This window comes from Macrotis lagotis, chromosome 2 (genome assembly GCF_037893015.1).
Source record: "Macrotis lagotis isolate mMagLag1 chromosome 2, bilby.v1.9.chrom.fasta, whole genome shotgun sequence".
NCBI lineage: Eukaryota > Metazoa > Chordata > Mammalia > Peramelemorphia > Peramelidae > Macrotis > Macrotis lagotis.
In genome coordinates, this window is record NC_133659.1 from 9,546,988 (window position 1) to 9,574,011 (window position 27,024).

The following is a 27,024-nucleotide window of genomic DNA, read 5'->3' on the forward strand; positions in this document are numbered from 1 at the left end:
CCCAGTAGACCTGGACTAAGATCCTCCCATAAACAATTACTAGCTGTGTGTCCGTGAACAAATTGCTTAGTCTTTCTGTGTTTCAAATATGTCATTTATAAAATAAGGGAACTATGGTCTAAGGTCCCTTCCATTGCTAACCCTGTGAAAATGTGATTCTAAGAAGTCAGTAAACATATCTATTCCTCGTTTTCCCTCGCTGAAAAATGAGAGGATTGGGGCAGATAATAATAGATAATAGTTGATAATAATAATAATAGTAGATAATAATCTACTTCCAGTTCTAAATCTAAAATTCTATAATCCTATGCTAGCTAAAAGATCATAAATAATCAAATCAATATATCTTAGAACTACAAGAGACTTCCGAGTTCTTATACCCATACACCACCACCTCAACATAGTTAAGAAACAAAATTTCAGCTGTTCCTCCTAGATCTCTGTGGTCTCTGCAGTTGGTAAGCAGACCATCTATGCCAGTAAAGAGTTGGATGGAACTAGTTATGGCATTGGTAACACCTGGGATTCCCAAGTGAAGGCAACTTTCTATCAATATAGTTTGGAAACTCCTCTGCAACGGATAATCTTAGAAAAGAGCCTAGACTGGTTAAAATGACTTATTCAGGATTTCATAACCAAGTGGATATTGAACCCTCTTCCCAGGTTCTAGGTTAGTTCTCTATCCATTTAGTTATGATGTCTGGTATTTATCTAATGTTGCTGCTGATGCTGAGAATGATGATGATGTTTGTCCTTCATTCTAGAAGACCATGCCAACAAGAAGGTGATGCCATCACAAGCACATGAACTGGATTTGAATGAGAGGGGCTGTGGAAATAAAAAGGCATGTCGGTGCCTTCTCCACCCCTTTGTGTCTGTATACACACACACACACACATGCAGCTTCACTTTCTCACTTTTTCTTTCAGAGTCATCTGGGTCCAGTGGCCAGATTGGAATCAAGATGACTAGAGATGGCCCCAGATATGAGGCAATCACTGCAAAGTGACTTTCCCAAGGTCACACGGCTAGTAAGTGGCAAGTATCTGAGGTTGGATTTGAACTCCCAACCTCCTGACTCCAAGTTAGTGTTCTATCCACTGTGGAACCTAACTGCCCACAAAATAATGTTTAAAGACTAGAATGAGAGGAGGCTAGGGAGGAAGAAGAAATAATTTTATTCTTTAAACATTATTTTGTGGGGTTAGGTTCCACAGTGGCTCCTGACAATATTTTGCCCCTTTACCATGCTTTTCCATCTGTGTTCCTTTACCATTTCTTGTTCATGCTCTAATAATATTAACAAGTAACAATTATATAGTGTCAGATCCTAAGAGCTTTAAACATATTATCTCATTTGATCTTCAAAATAGCCATGGGAATCATGTGCTATTATGCCATTTTACAGTTGAGGAAACTGAGGCAAACAGAAATGAAATGACTCATCTGGAGTAGCACAGCTGGTCATTTTCTGAGACTTGTTTTGAACTCAAATTTTCCTGACATGAGACTCACTACACTATAACAACCTACATATCTCATTACATGATACTGCATGAAACATGATATTGAACCCCATGTAACAACAAATATCATCAACATCATATCTGGTATGTTCCTAACCAGAGCTGCACTGTCTGTCTCCTTGTCTATACTTCTACTTCAGTCTTCAGTATCACTTCTGTCTACTTGCGTAATTATGAATATAATAATACACTTGAAAAATCAAAGTATGAATTGAAGTATAACATATTAGTCACTCAAAATTTATTTCCACTTTTCAGTGTAATCACACACACACACACACACACACACACACACCTGCCTCTGTGTAACCCAATTTTCACCATTGTAAATATATGTGCATCTTTTATATACAGATATGTCCATATACATGTATAGACAAATATGGATGCATGTATTTTATTTTAATTTATTATACATGCATCTGTATATACAAATGCAAAGGGGTTTAGAAGATGCTTACATGCCCTGGGACACCATATTTTCTCATTTATGAATTCTCTATATCTCTGAAAGAGAACATCAAGTCCCTATTTCCTAATTTATAAGTGAGTAGAGCAATGAGAGTAAACATTATATATAACATGTAAATTGCATTTCAATTTATCTTTTTGTTAAAATATTGTATGTTGTTGAGTGTAAAAATCTCAAATGACATTAAAGCCAATGGCACAAAGCAATGTTGGTACCAAAAATCTTATCCAAATTCTTTTTTTCATGTTTTTACACATAATATGCAAATACGCATACTATGCCACCTAGCTGCCCCTTATCCAAATTCTTAACAATAGATAGTAACAAAAGCTCTGTGGTAGAGGAGCAGACACTGAATCATTGGGTTTTTACATTTAAAATTGCTGTCTTGGGGTGGCACCGTGGATAGAACATTGGCCCTGGAATCAGGAGTACCTGAGTTCAAATCCGGCCTCAGACACTTAATAATGACCTAGGTGTGTGGCCTTGGGCAGGCCACTTAAACCCATTGCCCTGTAAAAACCTAAAAAAAATAAATAAAAGGAAAAAATAGAATTGCTGTCTTCTGGCCTCACAATTTATCCGATCATTGTTATTATAGCTCTTTGTACTTCTGAGAATTTTGGGGGAAGGGGAAATGATCCGTCATCTATGGACAATCTTTCAAATTGCATGTAAATAGAATGAGCATCATAACATTAAAGATGTCTTGAAATGGAAATGTAGATTTTTTTCACTAAACCAACTTCTAGAAATCTCCATTAATTTGCTGTGGTATAATTTCTCCATATTGTCTATACTAACTTTTCTATTTACCGTAGACAAATAATGATCCATTTTAAAATATAATATAGCATTTTAGCCTTCACAAAGCACTTTAGAAGTATTACCTCAGCTGAGATTGAATTGAATTGAAAGAACGAATCTAGCAAAGCCCTAGCCAGATATTTTTCTTATGTCTCATGTAACACTATTATAGAGCATAACATCTGTAGATAGATGCTATTATTATTTGCATTTTCTACATGTGGAAATGGAGATCAAGAAAAGTCAAGGGGATTTTCCTAGTATTTAAAGCAGGATCTGAACAAGTCTTCTTGAATCTAATGTTAGTATTTTATTTATTAAACAACATGGATGATTCAAAATAGAAAGTATTATTTTTTATCCTATATTTATAGCTCAACTTTGCTAGACTTTTTTCTTTTTCTGAATTCCTTTTCAGCTAGAAGGCAAGTAGATGCATGACTACTCAAAGAACTAACAAATGAATTAATACATAATTAAGGAAATCAAGCAAATAGCAAAAATTCTCATGTCTCCTTTTCTTTGATCAGAACTACTTTAAACATATACCTACTGTACCCGAGTGCCTAAAACAAGATGGAAAGCAAATTAACATTGAAAATGTTAAAAACCTGAGCTTTGAATGAAAGAACTTCAAATATTAAAAAATTTGAGAGAGCTCTAGAAAAATGGGTAAGTGTTGGGGATCAGTTTGCTTTGAGAGTACTGTAACAAAGCAATGAAAAATATAAATGGCATCCCTAACTATAACTCCCATGAAAGCAGTAAGTCTAAGCTGGAAGGAGAAATGCCTTATTTATAATTAATGTTATATTGAATGCAGAACTATAAACAGGGCAAGGCAATGAAAGTTTTTATTTTTCTTTTCCAGGTTAAAATTTAAAGGGTGTTGAGAGCAGTTCCATTATTTCAAAAGTCTAAAAATGGAAGCTGGCAGAGTAGAGTCTGCAACTGAGCTGAACTATTCAATATTCCCCTCCAAACAACTTTGAAATAATTTATCAAATTAAATTCTGGAAAGGCATAACCAAAAAAAGGGGTTAAGGTGAGGCATTTTTCTAGCCCAAGGCAATTTAGGAAGATGGATGAAGAGGTCTATGATACTGTGATGGGGGTCAGCCTAGAGTCCATGCTACAGCAATAGAAGAGGTGAATCTTGGAAGCAGTTAGGATAGTGGCAGAAGCAACTTCTGGAGCTCTCATACCAGAGATGGGGATAGTATTGGACAGCTGGTCAAAATGACATTTTAGGGGATGTTGAGTTAATACTTGTTAGTCCATTGATTTATGCATTTCTGGTTCATAGTTCCAGGGCAGAAAGGAGCCCTTATGAATGGTCACAAGGGAATCAGGATCTTCATTGCATTTCAAGGGCAGAGAGTAGTACTAAAACTTGTGGTTGTAACAATCAGGAACTGTTTCTGGGAAAAGACCAGAGCACAGAGCAGGATCCAGGGACCATATTTTTCCAGGCATCTCACCATCTTGGAAAACACTGAAAACTTACAGAACACCATAATTAGCTCTGAAAAGGACAGCACTAAAATATTTGAAATAAGGGACTGTGCCTCCTCACACCAAGATGATCCAAACCTTATTTTAGTATAATATTCAGTTTCAAGAAATAGACTAGAGAAATAAATAGCAATTTTTTTGGAAAAAAGCTACTCTATTGACAGGAAAGCTCATGATACAAACTCCCAAGACAAAAATATGAAAATATCCTGGAGCAAAACCTCAAAGAAAAATGCAATTTAGAATGAATCCCAACAAAAATTCCTGGGAGAGTCAAAGGAAGAGTTAAGAGTGGTAGAGGAAAATTGGAAAATAAAATAAAGTGATGCAGAAAATTATAAAAAATAATAAATAGTTTGGTAGAAGAGAAAAAATGCCAAAGAAAATAACACCTTATAGACAGAATTGACCAATCAATAAAAGAGACACAAAATGCACTGAAGAGAAAAAATCTTTATAAAGCAGAATTGGTCAAATGGTAAAAAGAGGTACAAGAATTCAATGAAGAAAATAATTCCTTAAAATTATAACTGGGTATATGGAAGCTAATGAGTCCATGAAATATCAGGAAAAATTAAAATAAATCCAGAATAATAAAAAAAAAGAAAATGTGAGCTATCACCTAGATAGAAGAGAGATCATTTAAATTACTGGATTACTTAAAAGTCAGAAAGAAAGAAAGAATAAAGACATCATTATATTTATATTTAATTATATTAGACAATTATATGATCTAATATAATGTATATTTAATTATTTTATAATTATATTTAAAAATTAGTCTGCTATTCTAAGAAATGCTCAAAAGAATGCTCTCAGTAGTGAGCACAGCTCATGAGCAGAGATAATGGGAAATGTACTGTATATAAATTAGCAGCAATGTTGTAGGATGACCAGCTGCAAATGACTTACCTTTTCTCAGTAATAAATACCGTGACCCAGGACTGAAGGATTAATGATAAAGAATACTATTGATCCCTAAAACAGAGTTGATGGTAACTGAATACAGAATGAAGAATAGCTTTATTTTATTTTATTTTATTTTATTTTATTTTTCTTGAGGTTTCTTTTTTTGTGAGGGTATGATTACTTTTACAACATGAATATGATGGTGCTTTTCATGACTACATATTTTTAACCTATATCAAATAACTTGATTTCTCAATGAGAGAGATTGGGGTGGGAGGAAGGGAGAAAACTCAGAACTCAAGGTTTTAAAGGTGAATGTTAAAATTCACTTTTCATGTAACCAGGGGGAAATAAAATATAATAAAATAAAAAAGAAATTATTCAAATATTGTGGAGTCACAATCAAGATCACACAAGATTTAGCAGCTTCCACATAAAAGAAACAGTGGGTTTGGAATGTCATATCTGTAAAGCAATGGAGTCAGAATTTCAGCCAAGAAATTTCATCTAGTAAGATTGAGTATAAGCCTTCAGGGGAAAAAATGGACATAATGAAATAGAGAACATTCAAACATTCCAGATTAATATACCAAGGTAAATATGAATTGGACCTTAAAATGCAAAACTTAAACAAATTATAAAAAGTCAAACATGATGAAAAATAAAAATAGATTTAATAAGATTTAATAATATTAACAAATTTATAAATTTAAATGTTTGCGCTAGAAAATGATTCATAGTGCTCCTGAGAATTTTATCAATATTAGGACAGTTACAAGGACCTACAAAGACAAAAGTCATGGATATATTGATTTGTTGAGATGCTATAAAAATATAGGGGATGAGAAAGTGAGTTGCACTGGATGAATAGGGAAAAGAAAGGAATAATGGGGAAAATTTTCTCACATTAAAGAGATATACAAGGAAGAACATCTACAGCAGAGAGGGAAATGGTTTGGTAGGCAACACTTGAATTTCACTCTCATGTTTCTTCCTTAAGAATATGACTTCTTTCTCATCAGATTCAACTTAGATCAAGGCATACTATAGGAATGACTTAAAGAGTAACAAACTGCCTTCTGTGGGAGATGGGGGAGGGAAGCGAGATTGGGGGGGAAATTGTAAAACTCAAAATAAATAAAACCTTTCTAAAATAAAAAAAGAGAGAAGATACATATATTTTATGTTTTCTATATATACATATATATCAGGAAATAATGGAGAAAGCGGATAAGAGAAAGAGAATTTAAAAAAGGATTAAAGGGAGGTAGATTAAATTAGACATTGATCAGAAGCAATACAATATTCTGAAAAGGACAAGGAAAAAGAGAGAAAAGGATAAGCAGAATAAAATAAGATGGACCAAGTATACAATTAATAAACATATATGATAAGGTGAATAGAATCAATTCACAAAAAAATGGAAGCAGATAGCAGGAAGTTGTAGAAACTAGAACCAGATCATGTTGTTTACAAGAAACACAACTGGACATATAGACATACAAATAATCTTAACTAAAAGGCTGGAGCCCAAAGTATTATTTTTCAGCTGTGGTTAAAAAAAGGCGGGGGTAATAACAAAAAATAAAATAAAAACAAAACAAAAACATAAAACAAAAACAAAATTAGAAAATTTTAAACGATAAGAAAGCTACATATTGCTTAAAAAGGTACCATAGACAAAGAAGTATTATCAAAGTGAAACATTTGCTACAAGTGACAAAGCATTCAAATTTTTAAAGAGAAAGTTGAATAAGTTAACAGGAAAACATGTTAATATTAAACTAGTGGGAAATCAGATAAATATAACCATAAAATTTCTAAGGATGAAAATAAGAAGAGCAATAGAATTTTTAAAACTTAGTTATGATAGACATCTGGAGAAAACTAAATAGTAATAAAAGGAATTTCTATTATCTGTAAATGGTAATTTCACCAAAATGGACCACATATTAGAATGTAGAAACCTCTCAAATAAATGAAGAAAAATAGAAGTATTAAATGTACTCTTTTCAGAATGGAATACAATAAAAATTATATTCATTAAAGGATTTTGGAAGAATAGAATAAAAAATTTGTAGAATGCAGTCAAAGCCTTACTTAGAAAAGGTTTTATTTCTCTAAATGTATACATTAATAAAAGAGAAAAATAATAGATCAATTAACTGCACATACAAGTACAAACAACTAGAAAAAGAAAAAGTTAAAAATCTCTGATTAAATAACAAAATAGAAATCCTGAAAAATAAGAAATGATTAAAATTAAAAATAAAAATGGAACTAATAAAATTGGGAACTACTTTTATTAAAAAATAAACTGTTGGTAATTTTGGCTTAAAAAATCAAAGGAAGAAAAACAAATTATCAGTTTCAAAAATGAAAAGAAACATAATTGTACCTCGAATGAAGATGAAATCAAAGCAGTTATTGAGTTATTTTGCTTAATTATATGAAGGATAATCTATATAATTAGATTATATAATAAAACTGATAATCTAAATAAAAACAATTATTTATAAAATCAGCTTAATTAACAGAAGAAATGAAATGCTCAAATAACCATATCTTAGACTAAGAAATTCAATTAACCAAAAATCAAGTTCCCTAAGAAAAATCCTCAGTACCAGATGAATTTGCAAGGAATTCTAAAAACATTTAAAGAATAATTGATTCAAATACTAAATAAATTATTTGTAAAATAGATGAGTCCTACGAGATCTCTTCTATAAGACAAATATTTTTTGAAAACTTAATCAAGGAGGGCAAAAGAGAAGAAGAAAATTATTGGTCAATTTCCCTCATGAATGTTGATGCAAAAATTTTAAATAAAATGTTAGCAAGGAAATTTTAGAAATATATTGCAAAAACATATAATATTACCAGGTGAGTGCTGCAATACTTGAAAAACTGATTCAATATTAGAAAAACCACAAGGATTACTGACCATGATGAAAAAAATGAATGAAAAAATACAATCATAAATAGATGCAGAAAAGTCTTTTGACAAAATACATTATCAGTTTCTGTTTAAAAGCAGAGGAATCAAAGGAACTTTTATAAAAATGACAAGTAGTAGCTATTTTAAATTCAATAACAAGCATTCTCTGTAATGAGGATAAATATAAAGTCTGAAAATAAGATCAGAAGTGAAGCAAACATAGCATTTTCATTACTATTATTTAATATTATGCTAGAGATTTTAGTTATAGCAATTGTTTGAGAAAAAGAAATTGAAGGAAATAGAAACAGAAAGCTATGACCTTTTAAGAGTAATATGATTATATACTTAGATAATCCTAGAGAATAAATGAAAACATTTAAAATCAATTAACAATTTTCCAAAGTTCAGGATATAAAATATATAAATCATAAGCATTTCTAAATATTATTAAAAACACAGCAAGAAGAGAAACAAATAGAAAATTCATTTAAAATAATTGCAGACAATATAAAGTCTATGGGAGTCTGTCTCCCAAGACAAACTCAGGAACTATATGAACTAAATTACAAAATATTTTCATACAAATAAAGTCATATTTAAACAAATGGAAACTATTTTTCATGGATAGGCTGAACTCACACATCATAAAATAGCAATCATATCTAAGTTAACTTACTTATTCACTGCCATACCAGTCAGCTCCCTAAGGTATATTTTAAAGGGTTAGAAAAATAATAGCAAAATTCATCTGGAAGAACAAAAGATTAAGACTATCAAGGGCATCAATGAAAAAAAGAAATCATATGAGAGATGACCCAGCAGGGCCAGATTTCAAAACCTACTACAAAGTGGTGCTCATCAAAACAATCTGGTACTGTCTAAGGAAGAGAGTAGTGGAAAAGTGGGAAAGAATAGCTACAGCATTCACAGTAGCAAATGACCATAGTCATCTAGTTTTTGATAAACTCCAAGAATTCAGGGAAAAACTCAATCTTTGTCAAACATTACTCGAGAAATGAAAGCAGTTTGGCATAAGCTAGATGTATCTCATATCTCACATCATACTCAAAGTAAGATCAAAATTAATACATGATTTGAATGAAAAGGTGGTATCACAAGTAAATTAGGGAAGTATTAAAAATTTGCTTTTCAGAGCTATATATAAAGGAAGAGGGTATGATCAAACAAATGATAGAAAAGATAATGGGAAGGAAAACAAATAATTTTGATTATATGTAATTAAAAGGGTTTTACATAAATGGAATTAACTAAAATCAGAAGGAAAGCAGACAGCTTGGGGTGAGGCTGGTTATGGATTAAAAAAAAGGTTATGGATTTCAATCAAGCATTGCAAGAGGTTCTAGTTCAGGCAACTGTCCATGACAGAAGAGGCTTTCCTGAAAGATTACTATCAAACCTAATTTTCTGACATATGGACATTAAGGGTGAGGATTGTGCAACTAAAGCTGTTTAATTATCATTCTGATTGATAATTTGCATTTATACAGAATGTTTTATAGGAGCCAATCAAATCATTAAAGCTATTATACTAATGAATGCTAGGCAGCCAGTGTCATTACCTTCAGCCAGGGACTCAAAAGAGAGCCAGAAGAGAAACCAATTAAATATCATCATAGCTATTGCTCAAGTATCCCTTCCTGCTTCAGTATAACATAAATCCCTTTCCCCCCAACTCAAAAACAGACACATATAACAAGTGTTATGACACAAAGATGTTATCTATTTCAATGCATGTCTGAAGAAGGGTCCTATCAGCAAGACCCCAGTATATTTATATAGAGTATATTTCATCTTTCAATTCAATATGAATCAATTAGGTGATGTGAAAGGCCCTGCTACAGAAAATACTAAAGTAAAATGGAAAATTCATTTCAGCCCACAAGGAATGTATACTTACTTGGCATATACAATAATTGCACAATTAACGAAGTACAAGAACGTGATCAGGAAGAAATCATCAACAATTAAAGCATCAAGGAAGGCTTTCTAGAGAAGGTGACAACTATTATAGACCTTGAAACAAAGAGACAAAAATTCCAGGACATAGGGATGATGGAGTGTGTTCTGGATGCTCTGAAAAACAGCATGGCTAAAAGCATGGAATTTGGACATGACATGCAGAGTTCAGAAAAATAGCAAGAAGTGATGTTGGGAAAAATGCAGACTGTGGAAAATGTACTAAATTTAGGTAAGATTGAAATATTTGGCTGGAATTAACTTGTGGAAGACTTTAGATACAAAGGTGAGGAGTTGGAGTTTTATCTTCGAGATAGTAGGAAGTCACTGAACCTTTCTTTAGAAGTGTGGTCAGACTTTTACACTATTTAGCTTATGTTTGCCACTGGTATTGTAACTACCAATTCTAAACTGCTCTGAGCTTTCAACAGCTATGTGGAAAATGAATCGAGGAGATGAGAAGGATGGAAGAAAGAAGTCATTTTGCAGGTTCAGATGACAAGTGGTGAGTAGCTGAACCAGATTATTGACCATGTAAAAGAGATGTCAGAGAAGCTAGGGGAAGACACAGAATTTGGAGAAGTTTATAAAAGAGGGAAAGGGAAAAGGAGAAGGAAAAGGAGACCTGAGTGTCTGGGAAGGTATCAGTAACTTTGGCAGAAAGGAGGAAGTTCTCATTTTATTTTAAAGGAGAAGGTGATAAGTTCCGCATGGAGCATGTTGAGTATGAGAAAATAGATAATACATGGGAAGACAATTAATGAGTCAGCACCCACTAGCTCATAGAATAGGCTGTATTGGTTATTTCTAATGGCTAAGAAGTCTTATTACCTCAAATCTAAATCAGCCTCTTGGTAACTGGTTCAGTCTTCAGGGATTCTTTTCACATGAAATCAATTGGTCTCCAAAAAGTTGTCTTCCCATTCTTCACACTGAGTCATTCAATCATAGATTAGAGCTGATAGTGATCTTGAAGCTTATGGAGTCTAGTCCTCTCATTTACTGAGGTGAAATATGTAGCCTCAAAAAAGGAAGTGATTTGTCTAAGGTAACACAGATAATTAAAACAAAGAGGAACAGCTAGCTGATGCAGTGGATAGAGCACCAACCCTAAAGTCAGAAGGATCTGAGTTCAAATTTGGTCACAGACTCACTAGTTATATGACCATAAATAAGTCACATGCATGTTCATTTCATTTACAGATTAGTTGTATGAGGAATTAGGACTAAGAGAAAAGGAAGAAAACTATGGGATAGGAAGGAAAAACTTAAGAGAAATTCTTACAAAGTGGACATAATGCTCATTCAGGTTGTGTTAGTTTATTTTTTAAAATTTGTTTTGTTTTGATTTGTTTTTTTTTTCTTTGTTCAGGTGTGGATGGCATTGTCCATTAAAGGTCCACCAAGATTGTTCTAGCTTTCTGAGCTGTTGCAGAGGAGCTGCATCCATCAAAATTGATGAACTCACAAATTTGTTGCTAATGTGTACAGTGTTCTACTCAGTTCATTCAGCATGAGTTACTATAATTATTTTCATGCTTCTCTAGGGTCAGACTATTAATGATTTCTTATAGAACAATAGTACTCCATAACATTTATATAGCATAAGTCTATCAGTCATTCCTCAATTGATAGGCATCCCTTCAATTTTTGCCACTACAGAAAAAAAAGAGCTGCTTTGAATATTGTGGAACATGGAGGACTTTTCCCTTTTTTTTTTAGGTTTTTTTGCAAGGCAAATGGGGTTAAGTGGCTTGCCCAAGGCCACACAGCTAGGTAATTATTAAGTGTCTGAGACCAGATTTGAACTCAGGTACTCCTGACTCCAGGGCTGGTGCTTTATCCACTGCACCACCTAGCCACCCCCTTTTTTTAAATCTTTTCTTTTCTTTTCTTTTTTTTTTAGGTTTTTTTTTTTTTGCAAGGCAAATGGAGTTAAGTGGCTTACCCAAGGCCACACAGCTAGGTAATTATTAAGTATTTGAGACCAGATTTGAACCTAGATACTCCTGACTCCAGGGCCAGTGCTGTATCCACTTTGCCACCTAGCTGCCTCAACTTTTCCCTTTTTTATGTCTTCTGGTTATAGTCCTAGTATTGGTATTGGGGGATCAGAGGATATGATCAGTTTTCTTACTCTTTGGGCATGGTTCCATATTGCTTTCCAGAATAGTTGGATTAGTTCACAGCTCCACCAACAGTGCATTAATGTCCCAAACCTCTCCAACATTTATCGTTTTCCCTTTATTTCATCTTAGCCAATCTGATAAGTGTGAGGCAGTACCTCATAATTGTTTCAATGTGCATTTCTCTAATTAGTAATGATTTGGAGCATTTTAAAATATAATTTTATATAGCTTTATTTTTTTTTTATTTGAAACTTGCCTGTTCACATTCTTTGCCTATTTATCAATTGGGGAATGAAATGCAATCTTATAAATTTAAATCAATTACCTATATATTTTAGAAATAAGACCACTAGAACCCCTAACTGTCAAAATTGTTTCCCTTCTGATCTTGCCAGCATTGGTTTTTCTTCTCTTATTGCTAAAGCTAACATTTCTTTTTTTGTTTTGTTTTTTTGGAATTGGTTTATTTTATTTTTTTAATTCTCATTTTGTACAAATTTTTTTTACATTAATAAAATATTCTTGTTTAAGAGTAAACAAAATACCCCTCCATGAATATAGACTTGCTTGGGCAATAAAGTAAAGGGGAGAGAAAAAAAATTAAAATTAAAAAAATAATAGTAATAATTGTAGGTATGGCCAGGTGGTGCAATGGACAAAGCACCAGCCCTGGAGCCATGAGCGCCCGAGCCCACATCCAGCCCTGTAGACCCAACAATCACCCAGCCATATGACATGCAAGCAACCTGATCCCCACTGCCCTGCAAAAACCAAAAAGATGGAAAAAAAGACCCAAAATAAAATAAAATAGTAATCATAGTAGGGGTGGCTGGGTTGCAGACAGAGCATTGGCCATTGAGCCAGCAGCACCCAGGTCCAAATCTGGCCTCAGACACCCAAAGATCACCCTGCTATGTGGCCCCAGGCAGGCCACCCAGCCCCATTTGCCCTGCGCCCTCCCCCAAATAATAATAATAAAAAATGTGCTTCAGTTTTTGTTCCAACAGCAACAACTCTGTCATGGGTGGATCGCATTCTTTATGGTAAGTCCATGGCAAAAGTTGCTTCCATATTTTTCCAACGTTGCCATTGCTGATTGCAACTCCCTCCTTTCTTATTTGTCCACTACCATGTACTATATTTTCTTTCTCCTTTCACTCTGACTCTGCTGTAGGTCGCTGAGTGGCACAGCAGACAGATCCCTGGTCCTGGGGCCAAGAAGCCCTGAGCCCCTATATCACCCCTAGGCCCAGAATCTACCTGGCCCTATGGTCCTGGACAGGCCTTCCAATCCCAGCCCCTTGCAAGAAGTAAAAAAGAAAATGTGTTATATCTGACCACTCTCCCCCCATGGTCCATCCTGTCCTCCTTTATTCACATCCCCACCCCTTCCCCCTGCTCTCCCCGCTTCTTACTCCAGATGCCTATACCCCATTGAGTATATTTGCTGTTTCCTCTCCTAGCCACCTCTGATGAGAGCAAAGGTTCCCTCTTTCCCTCTTGCCTCCCCCCTTCCATATCATTGCAATAGCTCATTGTAATAAAAAAAAATCTTATTATATGAAATATCTTGGCCTATTCCCCCTCTCCTTTTTCTTTCTCCCATTACATTTCCTTTTTTTTCTATTGACTCCATTTTACACCATATTTTATCTTCGAATTCAGCTTTCTCCTGTGCTTCAACTATAAAAGCTCCCTCTACCTGCTCTGTTAACTGAGAAGGTTCATATGAGTTTTATCAGTGTCATTTTTCCATGCAGGAATACATGCAGTTCATCATCATTAAGTCCCTCATATTTTCCCCTTCTCCTCCAATCTCTATGCTTCACCTGAGTCCAGTATCTGAAGATCAAACCTTCTGTTCAGCTCTGGCCATTTCAAAAGGAACATTTGAAATTCCCCTGGTTCATTGAAAGTCCATCTTTTCCCCTGGAAGAGGACATTCAGCCTTGCTGGGTAGTTCATTCTTGGTTGCATTCTAAGCTTTTTTGCCTTGCAGTATATTATCTTCCAAGCCCTACGAGCTTCCAATGTAGTTGCTGCTAAGTCCTGTGTGATCCTGACCGCAGCTCCACGATATTTGAACTGTGTCCTTCTGGCTGCTTGTAATATTTTCTCTTTGACTTGGGAGTTCTGGAACTTGGCTATGATATTCCTAGGGGTTGGTTTTTTGGGATCTCTTTTTTCAGGGGCATCGGTGGATTCTCTCCATTTGTATTTTGTCCTCTGCTTCTAGAATATCAGGGCGATTTTTCTGTAGTAATTCTTTGAAAATGATGTCAAGGCTCTTTTCCTGATCATGACTTTCAGGTATTCCAATAATTTTTAAATTATCTTTCCTAAGTCTGTTTTCCATATCAGTTGTTTTTTTCAATGAGATATTTCACATTTTCTTCTAATTCATTTTTTTGGTTTTGAAGTATTGATTCCTGATTTCTGGTAAATTCATCAATCTCCCTGAATTCTGTTCTTTGTCTGAAGGATTTGTTCTCCTCAGAGAGTTTTCTTATCTCTTTTTCCATCTGTCCAGTTTTGCTTTTTAAGGTATTCTTCTCCTCAATAACTTTTTGAACTGTTTTATCCATTTGACCTAAGCTGGTTTTTAGCATGCTATTTTCTTCAGCATTTTGGGGGGTTTCCTTGACTAAGCTGCTGACTTCATTTTCATGTTTTTCCTGAATTTCTCTCCTTTTTTCCCCCAGTTTTTCTTCCAACTCCCTCATTTGATTTTCAAAGTCTTTTTTGAGCTCTGTCATAGCGTGAGCCCAATTTTTGTTTTTCTTGGAGTCTTTAGATACAGGAGCTTGTGCTTCCTCATCTTCCGACTGAGTATTTTGATCCTTCTTGGGCTCATTTGCAAAATATTTCTCAATGGTCTTCCTCTTGTTTCTTTGCTTGCTCATTTTCCCAGCCTAGGCCTGGTTTTGGGGTGCTTTCTGAGGTTTTGGGACACTCCCACATGGGTCTCAGTATGTGAGGCTCTGTCCTCCCTCCTGATCTGTAAATGACCATATGCACCCCCCTTCTGCCACGGGGCTGAGGTGGGGGGGCCCTGTTGTTCTATGGGGTGGCCTAGACTGGGATCAGGATCTGAATGTGGTCAGAACCTCAGAGTCCTGTTCCAGGGGCAGAGGACAGAGCTCAACAGTCTCTCTCTTCACTCCCCTCCCTCAGCTCAATGGGCTCATGCCCTGGGGGCTCCTGCTTACTGGGTCTGCCTGCTTCTGTTTCTGGATCTGAGCTGTGGAAAGACCATGCTGCTCACTGTGTGCCCTGAGGGCTGGGCTCCAAGTGCTCGCTCTGGTAGAGGTCCCCCACTGTTCCCCCACTTTGTGCACGGTGCTCCCTGGGGTGCAGCTCAGGAGACTCCCCCGCTGCTGTGAGCCTCGGCTCCCAGCACCCTGGGGCTGCCTCCGGGAGGGTGAAGTTCTTTCGTTCTGGCAGGCCACCCCTCTGGTGGGCCGCCCCTCCGACCCCTGGGAGCAGAGCCTTTCTGCTCTTTTCCACATTACCTTGAGTAGGAGAACTGCCTCACTGGGTCCCTTTGTGGGTTCTGTCTCTTGAAATTTTAGTTAGAGTCCTTAGTTTCAAATTTTATCAGAGAGCGCCTAAGACTGGATCCCTTCTTGTATCCATCTTGGCTCTGCCCCCTAAAGCTAACATTTCTAATACTATATTGCTTAGTATCCTTATTTCACCCCGGATCTTATTAGAAATGCTCTTAGTTTATGCCCATTTCATATATATATATATATATATATATATATATATATATGTATATATATAATATTTGCTGGTGTTTTAATCTCCAATCCCTCTAGATATGCTTTTTCACTCCATCTCTACAGTATTCCAACCATTGCCCTTCAGCCCTCCCCAAAGTATGGGGTACACTCTCTCCCACTGTGCCTTTAGAACTCCAACTATGATACTAAAACCCTTCTTTTTTTAGTTTTGTTTTGCAAGGCAAATGGGGTCACCTTGCTTTCCCAAGGCCACACAGCTAGGTCATTATTAAGTGTCTGAGTTTGGATTTGAACTCAGGTATTCCTGACTCCAGAGCTGGTGCTTTATCTACTGTGCCACTTAGCTGCCCCTAAAACCCTTCTTAATGAAAGTATAGATTTAAAAAAGATCCCTTTATAATCTCTTTATGTCCAGCCCTTCTAAATATTTCACCAAATGTCTCTTTTTTATACATACAGATTAATGGTTTTACTCACTAAAGAATCAAGCCTCTACTTGGATTAGAAAGAGTTAACAGGGTGTTTTCTCTGCCTCTGTTTTACCATCTGCTCCCTCAGGTATTTTTTGAGCCTTTGTTGCATCTCCAACACATTCCAGTTTTACCAAATGATTATTGCACTGGGCCTGTGAGAGTTCCCGTCTGCTTACATTAAGGTGGCAGAATGTCGGCATTTGTCCCACAGTCATCTTCCTTTGAAAAGTATGGTGTCTCTAAGCTGCTGGGCCTCCAGCAAATCTAAAAAGATGGATTGTTTCTATTAGGCAAAATGTGCAACTTTAGAAAATGGATTTTCACAACTTTTTCATGTTAAGTTGATTTACAGTGATTCTTGAGAATATGTAAGTATTCCCAAAAGGATTTATCCAAAAGAGACTTGCCAAGGGAGGGGGGAGCAAAGATGTAGGGTGGGAGAGAGAAAGGCAAAAGAGCTTATCTTATTAGAGAACCAAGATGAATGGTGGTACTGGTTTGGTGGTGGTGGAAAGAATGGTAGGAAAGATAAAGTCTGGACTTGGAAACTCTTACCCAAGCACTCTTAGATCCTACAAAAGTAGCTGGTTCTATGATACCCCTATCAAGACTGTTCTGTTTTCTAATCTCTTTGCCATTGACCAAGCTCTTACATATATTTTGAATGCTATCCCACTCTCTCCCTTTACTTATTGAGTTCCTGCCTATTTTACGGACTCCATTGAAATGCTACCTTATCCACGAAACCTTATTCTTCAAAAATTTCCTGCCCCAGGAACTGGCATAGAGCTTTGCTTTGTAATTATAATGTAATATTGTTCATTTTCTTTGTCTGTCTTGTTATGGAGTTGTTCCTTTTAACAATCTAATGTCTACCTGATAATAACATTCACGACTTGTTCCCAGATCAAAGCTGGAAAAAAACATAATATAGTTTCTCTTTCCTGATGTTCGTTAGCCATTTTTGTTCAGTTGTATTGGACTCTTCCTGACTTTATTTGCAGTTTTCTTGGCAAAGATAATGGAGTAATTTGCCATTTCCTTCTTTAGACTATTTACATATGAGATTGAGGCAAACAGGATTCATTGATTTGCCCAGGATCATACAATGTAGCTCATAAGAATCTGAAGACAAATTTGAACTCAGTAAGGTGAAGCTTCTTGATTGGAGATCCTTTCTTCAAATACTTGAAGAATGTAATTACATCACATCTAACTCAGGTTTTGTGTCCCCACTTCTTTCAATAAACAGGGTCTATAATTATGGGGCAATTGATTGACATGTTAATACAGGAATTTTAATGTCAGATATGATTACTATTCTAAGACAGAATTGAAGGCATGGGATGGGGTAGGAGAAGACGTGTGGGGAAAGGACAGCTGCATCCATTTCTGTTTAAATTAAAATGTTTTTAGCACTGTTTATTATGCATAACTAATATTTTTGGACTATATGTACTGTGGATAATTGATTCTAACTATTGCTATTCTTCTTATCATGCAATATGAACTACTCTAATGGGAATGAGTATCGGTGGATGCACTTGGGCTGGTATTGGTCATTAATGGTAGAAGAACCTAGGGATGGCTAGCTTCATTCAAAAAAGAGGGGACATAATGGTTCTTTCCAATTACTTGAAGAATTGTCATTTGGAAATGGGTGAGATTTTATAATAAATGCTTGTTAATATAGTAATTGAATGTCTATCTGATCCCTGTAGAACACAGCTAGGGAAAGCCATTGTAAATTATGGGGAATGAATCAAGGGATTCTCAAAAGGAAAAGATTGCAATAATGTTATCATACAAGTAAGACATTTTTCCACATCATATATAGAGAAAAAAGGAAAATATGCTCAAAGAAGCCATAGATAACAAATCAATGTCAATATTAAGTTTCTAGAGTCCAAATTCCTTGCTATATAAATTGATAAAGCAAAAATTACCTGAACCAAAAATATACAGAGAGTTCTAATACTACAGTGGTAGGAGATTTCAATGTGCCTCTCTCAGTTCTAAGCCTAACAGCAAGACAAAGAAAAGGGACAGTATAAAGTAAAGAAATAGCTGTAGAATCTAACATTAAGGACTTATGGTTTCTTCTTGTCAGACTATTTAAATTATGAATATACCACCACATGGGAATTTTCCAAAAATTAACCACATGCCACAACACAGATATTGCAAACAAATGTAAAAAAGAAGTAGGAGCTAACACTTCTTTCACAGATCATAATGCAATAAAAATAGTAACCAATCTGGGAGGCTTGTCAGAAGCAGAAACTTAATAATGAAATCCTAAATAATGAGTGGGTCAAAGAACAAATCATAGAAAAAAATAATGTGAAAGAAAATGTGAATGATGAAGCAACACACCAAAATTTCTTGAATTCAGTTCAAACAATCTTCAGGAGAATAGATAAAATGATAGCTAGACAGACAGATGGACAGACAGGCAGGCAGGCAAAAAGACAGACAGACAGACACATATCTATAGACATCAAGAAATGGAAAAAAAAAGATGTGATAAATAAACTGAATGTACATTTAAACATTAGAAAGGCAACAAAAATAAACACCATAAGTAAACAAAAGTCAACATGATAAAGAAACACAAAAAGGGACATTAAAATGAAAAGAGAAATTGACTACCTTGAAGCAAAAAAATACATTTGATAAAGCCAAATGCCAGTTCTTCCATATGACAAATAAAATAGATAAAACTTTAGCCAATTTTATGGAAAAGAAGAGGACATAAAATCAAATCAATAAAATTTCAAAAGAAACAAGTGAAATGAGTACAAAAGGGCAGCTGGGTGGTACAGTGGTTAGAGTACCAGTCCTGGAGTCAGGAGGACCAGAGTTCAAATACAGTCTCAAACACTTAATAATTACCTAGCTATGTGATCTTGGGCAAGTCACTTAATCCTATTGCCTTAAAAATAAAATAAATAAATCTATTAAAAAGAATATTATTTTTTATATATATATATATATATATATATATATATATATACATATATAAATCACAACAACATCAGAGGAAATTAAAAAAAAACTTATCAGAACCTACTACATGTTATATGGAACCACAAATGAAACACAAAATAAATGAATATCTTCAAAAGTATATAATATAAAAATATTAGTAATCCAAAGAGTTTTTAAAACTTTAATCATAGAAAAGGTAAAAAGAAATAGTTGTTTAAAAAAAAAGCAACTACTCAAAATTCTCATGTTCTTGATAGATTCAAGGGAGAATTATATAAAAACATTTTTAAAAGTGTATTTCCAAGTCTATAAAATTTTTTCTCAAAAATAAATAATGAAAGCACACTACTATATTATTTTTATGAGACAAATATGACTAACTAATATAACTAATAACTAAACCAAAGAAGGAAAAACCATAGCACTATAAAAATAATAGCATTATTGAATATTGATTCAAAAAATTAAATTAAATTCTGTCAAACAGATTTTAAAGTATTGTCTAAAAATCATTCATTATGACTAAATTGGATTTAAATCAAGAATACAAGATTGGTTTAAAATTTTAATTAACATAATTATTCAATTAAAATTAAAAACACCTAAAATACATAATTAACAATTACTAATTCATGAGGAAAATACCTATTATATCTTTTAAATAAACTAAAACCAAAAATATGAATGCATTAGGTGTTTTACCAATAAATATAGAAAAAAGAAAGGATAATCACTACTATCTCGAATATTATTTGAAATAATTCCAAAAGTTATATCCATAGCAATAAAAGAAAAAGTAATTAAAGACAAAGATTTTTTTAAAAGAAACAAAGTTATCCTTATTTGTTGATTTGATGGTTTACTTCAAAACCCCAGAGTATCAATAAAAATATTAGTTGAGACAATAAATGGCTTCATTGATTATATAAGCTATAAAATAAGCTCTCAAAAATCAAAAACATTTCTTTATAATAATAATAAGCTCCAAGAGAAAATAGTAGGTGGAAAGTGTCATTCTAAATAACTACAAAATTGAATTAATGGAAATTAATTGAATTAAATTAATTGAATTATTTATTATTAATTATTAATTAATTATCAATCAATTGATTAAAATTAATCAACAAAGGACAAAAATACTTATTTAAATTCAATTTCAAAGTTTTCCTTAAAGAAATAAGGAACAACTTAAATAGTTGGAAGAATTTCAGTACCCATAGCTGAGCTTTACCAATATAATAAAAATGTGAATATTACCAAAGTTAATAAAGCTTTTTAATGCTATGCCTATTAATATATCAAAGGAATATTTTAAAAACTCAATAGAATTATTATATTCATTTGAAAAAACAAAGATATATAATATCAAAGGAAATAATGAAAAGAATTGAGAGTGAAGCTTGACTAACACAGCCAGGCATCAAACTATAATAAAAATCAGTCAGAATCAAAGTCATCTAGTATTTGTTAAAAAATAAAATAGAGATACATTGATAAATGGAATAGGCTGTACAACAGAGAATCAGAAATAATGGAACTCAACAGTAAAATGTCTGAAAAGGTAAAAAACAGAGTATTTAGGAAAGAACTCGTTTGATAAAAAAAAAGCACTAGGCAAACTAGAAAGAAGTATGTCAAAGATCAAAATTCTATGAACATGTTATACTATACTGTACTGATAACAATAATTTATAGAGAGCTTTGAGGTTTGCAAAGTTCTTTACACATTTTATTTTATTTTATTCTTACTACAATCCTGTGATTGGGGTAATAGTATCATATTCATTTTACCAATGATAAAATTGAGATAGGAATAGGTTAAGTGACTTGCTCAGGGTCATATAACTGTTAAATGTCTAAGACATGATTGGAACTCAAGATTTCCTCAATGTCCAGCATAGTATCCAAGGAACCACCTTGCTTCCTCATATTACAAAGTATATTTTAAATGAATAGATGATCTTAATATTAATGATAATACTGTGAAAAAATAGAAAATAAACAGATCAAAAATACTTTTAGCTATGCTTAAGAGATTTGATCTTAACCAAACAAGGAATAGGGATGAATATAAAAAATGAAATAGATAATTTTTGATATATGAAACTCAAAAGTCCATGCACAAATAATAATAATATTAAACAAAGGGAAGAAATTGAATGGGAAAAGAAAAAATATGTATCAAATTTCTTTGATAAGGGTTTGCCAACCAGCACATATAAACTATTTACATATAGGCCTGGGCAGCTAGCTTTGGCAGTGGATGGAGAACCAGTCCTTGATTCAGAAGAACCATAGTTTAGACACTTGACATTTAAACTAGCTTTGTGACATTCAGCAAATCACTTAACCCTGATGGCCTCACATCCAGGGCCATCTCTTGTCCTGATTGATATCTGACCACTTGATCCAGATCTAGTTCACTGCTCTGCCAGGGCATCACCTCTCTCTAATGCCATTATCTTCTTTGAGAACAAATGACAATCATCATTAACAAGCATATCTACAGATACATGTAATCATATGGAAAACCTATTGATAAAAAAGACATATGTATATTATGCAACCAGAACTCCTCAAAAGATGAACAGTGAGATTATATGAACAGCTCTCAAAAGAATAATTGAAATATATTCATAAGCACATGAAAGAATGCTCCAAATCATGAAAAGAGAAATGTAAATCAAAACTATCTCATAGTTAGTAATTGACAAAAGTAAAAAAAATAGAATAAACCAGAATTTTGTGGAGCTGTGAGTAAAGCAATTGGGAACTGTGAAGTAAAGCAATTAATACTTCAATTCCCTTTGAACCAGATGAGCATATATGCAACAGAAGTCATTAATAAGAAGGAAATCACTACCTTCAGCAAAGTATTTGTGGCAACCATTGTGATAGTAAAACATATAGTAAACAAAGTAGGTCTTCATCAATTGGGATGTGGACAAACAAATGATTGAAAAGGGATATGATATTACTATGCAAGAAGGAAAAAAATGACTATGATCAATACAGAGGTGCCTGGAAAAATCTCAAATTGATGCAGAACCAAATAAGTTGAGGCAAAGAAACAACAACCACAATGATTACAAAAATGTAAAGGGGAAGGGCAATCAAAAATGAAGTCCAACAAAATGTTACATGATTGGATTTCAGAAGATGTTTCCAATCTATTCCTTTGTAGAGATTGGAGATCCAGAAGTATACAGTGCACATATTCTAAGATGTTTTTGATCTATTGGTAAGTTATACTCATCCCTTTTTTTCTTTTTTTTGTATGGTGCTTTAAAATTATATCTGTTTTTGGCATTACTCTCTGGGAATGGAAGGCAGGGAGGGGAAGGACAATGGAAAAATTATTTTAATGCAAAAAATTAAAAATAAGTAAGTAAAATCTTATTTCTTAAAAATAGAAAGTGATTGGAAACAGTATGTACACTAAATTGTTAATTGTTGGAGCTGTTCATCATTATCTCTTGTGTGTGCTGTTTCAATAGCTTCTTAATTGGTCTCTCTTCCTCAGACCTTTTCAATCCACCATCAGTGCTGACAAATTGCTGCACCTAAAGTCTGACCATGTTAGAATCCCACTCCGCCTCCCCCATGTAGTAAACTCAGTGGCTCTTTATTACCTCTGGAATTCAATACAACCTTCTCTCTTTGGCATTTAAGAACCATTACATCCTACTTCCACACTGACTTTCCAAGCTTATTATATACAACTCCTCTTCACTCACTTTTCAGTGTGGCTACACACACTCACACACACAAACACACGCACCCCACTTCCTCTCCTCCAATTATTCTGGGAATATGGAATTCCCTAATTTCTTCAGAGTTTAGCATAGGTGCCATACTTGAGATTGTGCATTTTTCCCACCAGCTGTTAATGCTTCCCACTAACTGCCTTAGAGTCACCATACTTAAGACACAGGTATGTATATTGCTACAGCTATATCAAATATATAACCATAGAGATATATAACATAAAAATCTCATAACATATATACCCAAACTTCACTTTTTTCTGGACAAAATTATTTGATTGGTAATTTAACATAAACATGATAACTTTAGACTGCCTCAAGGGTCAATCGAAGGAAATCCAACAGGTGAAGAGCACCTTATAGAGACCTTCATCACCTCACAACTGGACCATTGCTAACAATCTACCTGCCTCAAATCTCTTACCACTCTAGCACATTTGCAATTCACCTATTAAAATGATTTTCCAACTATGTCATCAACGTACTCAAGAAGGTCCAGTGGCTCCCAATTACCATTGGAATCAAATATAAAATTCTCTGCTTGGCATTTAAAGACCTTCATAATCTACCTGTCCTATCTTTCCAGTATTTTTTATGCTTTTTTTTCCCTCCCACATTTTATGTGAATCCTTTTTCAATTTTCCTTAACTCTAGTATTTCCTTTGTATTGATTATTAAATTAAATTAAAATATTGTTCATATATAGATGTTTGTATATATTTGATCACTTACCATTATCCCCCATTAGATTGAGGTTCCTTGAAAGCATTCGTTTGACTCTTTTAGGTTCCTCAATTCTTAGCACAGTGTTTTAATAAATGTTTGTTTTAAAAAAACATTTTCAGCTACAATTTCTCTCCCCCTACTCCAAGGCCGGAAATATAATAACCCTTATACATATGAAGTTATGCAAAGCATATTCCCACACTAGCCAAGCTACAAAAAAAGACAAGAAAAATAAAGATAAAAATATATGTCTCTCTCTTCATTCAGGATTTCTCAGTTCTCTCTCTGAGGGTGAATAACATTTTCATCATGATTGATCAGTGTCTATTGACTGGTTGACGATTACAGTAGGGAAGAAGAGAGATGATGAGCTCATAGACTGGTATGGTAACAATGAGAAAGGAGAGAATTAGGTGGATTCAAGACACTGGTAATGGAAAATCACCAGGATTTGACCACAGGTTATAGAGGTGGCAAGGAGCAGGGAAGAGTCAACAATGGAATGACACACAAGATCATAAACTCATTAAAAGTAGTCTTCCATTCTACAGTTAGAAGGGAACCCAGAGGTCTTAACTTACAAATAAGAAGACTGAGGCCCTGAGGATCTAAAGTAGGACATATAAGAGGCAGATTTTCTGCCTCAGGATCCATTCTTCTTTTTCTACTCTCTTAGCCCAAGCTTAGAAGCATTCATTGCTGTGAGGGTTGGGGTGTCATGAAAGAAATGAACAAGTTGATGGGTGGCACTGCCTTTGTGGACTGGCTGGTTTGATGGGGAGGAGGAGGAGATCCATTTGCTGGCATCCTTTTCTGGCTCTTCTTCAGTCTTGTATCCTCAAGCTTTTCCTCTTGCTTCCATATCAAAGCCTGTTATCTATTCTTTGATTCCCATTAAGTCAGTCAAAATAAGTGAATTTAAAACCTTAGTGCTTATATATACTTTAATAGAAATCAAAGAATTAAGCCAATGGGACCCAGTCCCATAGCAGCAGTTCAGGGTTGGCACAGCTAGTAATTGAGGCAGCCTTAGTGCTGAGACACCCTGGGGAGGCCCAGCAGGATCTAAACAGCCTGCCTACTAATTCGCACCTGCCAGAGGTCCCCACTGCTGCAAGTGAAATGCTCCAGACATTGTGACAGAGAAGAAAGACCTGTGGGCTTGGAGTCAGACCTGGGTTCAAATCTCACCTCTAAAAGTAACAAGCTGTGTGAGTCCAGACAACTCACTTCTGCACTCTGAACCTCAGTTTCCTTATCTGTCAAATGAGTGTGATAATATTTGTAAAACTTCCCCTCACAGTGCTTTTCTGTGGCTGTAATAGTGTAGCTTATAAAAAGGCTTTACATACTCTAAGATGCCATATGATCAATCAACCAACTGGCATTTATTAAGAGATTATCATGTGTCAGATAAGCACTGAGGATACAAAGAAAGCACAAAAAAGAGTATTATTATAAGAACAGGATAGGTTCTTTGGTTATTGCTCTGACTTAGAAGGTAAAAGGAGTTAAAATACTTCTTTACTCTCCAGAATCCAGGCATGGCCAGATCATCAATGTCCATCTCATTGCATTTTGTCACAACTGAAGAACATACCCATGAAGTGTCTGTGGGTGGTATTATGGAATATGCTTGCACCCACCCATTATTCCTCTGGAGAAGAGCTGCATCACACCTTGGCTTCACATATTTTGCTCAGATGCTGCCTGGATCCAAGCTGCCCTCACTCTTGTCTGTCTCAATTGGAAGGCTGACTATCTATAATACATCTGAGATTTTTCATTTTGGTGACAATGAGTCACACCTATTGCAGCAGCTGATAGTTCAATTTGAGCCTGAACCAAAGTTCTACAGGCATTGTCTGACCAAGTGTGGTCTAGGGGAGTGCCTCAAACCTTTCAGGGAGCATGAGGTCAAAACTTATTTTGTATTATTACAAAAATTAAGACATTATTTGCCTATTTTTTTCTCTTTTTCAATTATGTATCTGTATGAGACTTTCTTCCTATCCTTTATAGGATATCCATCAGATTAAGTGCAGCAGAAGATAGAATCCAAACATTAAAGAGGTTTGCACAACTATAGAAATTGCTTGGAGATTATAATTATTTTCATAAAATATTGTTATTTTCATAGAATTAGTGAACAAACTTTTATTAAAAACTTATTTTAATGGGGCTTCAGAGAGCACTAGGGATAACAATACTAAAAAAAATTCTCTGTCCTCAAGGAACTTATAGTCATAGATAGATAGATAGATAGATAGATAGATAGATAGATAGATAGATAGATAGATAGATGATGGATAGATAGAGATATCTATATATTAAATTTTCAGTTTTAATTCCTAATCTAGTAAGTAATGATTGAAGCATCCAGAAGGCACATAGAAAAGTGACTGATCAGTCAGGAAGACTCATTTTCATGAGTTGAAGTCCAGCCTTCAATACTTTCAAGCAAGTGAGATCCAGGTCAAGTCGCTTAAACCTCCTTGCCTCCATTTCTCATCTGTCGAATGAGCTGAAGAAGGAATGGCAAATCATCCTAGTACTTCTACTAAGCAAACCCCAAATGTGCTCAAGAAGAATTAGACTTTACTGAGAAAAAGACAACAACAATTTTAAAAATTAGTGATAATTGAAGCCCAATTAAATTGGGGGGGGCTCATTAATTTTTAATAGTGCAAAGAGATTAAAGATGAAACATTTTGAGAGTCACTCACCTAGGAAAATATAACCTCCTTTTTTGAAGTTTTATAGCACTTATGCCAAATGAAAAGTTATTAGGGCAATCACAATACCTTGGATCTCACATTAAGAAAATTCCTAATACTCAGACATAGATTTGTCTCTAAATATCAAAATAAAATTTTGTATAATTCTAGGAAACCTCTCTGCTCTTTTTATTTCTTTTTATTTTAATTTTCACTTCCAAATTTTCTCTTTCCACCTCTCCCTCTAACCTCCATTGGGAAGGAAATTCATTGATATCCATTTCACATAACAAGTCATGCACAATATGTCCCCCATAAGCCACATTGA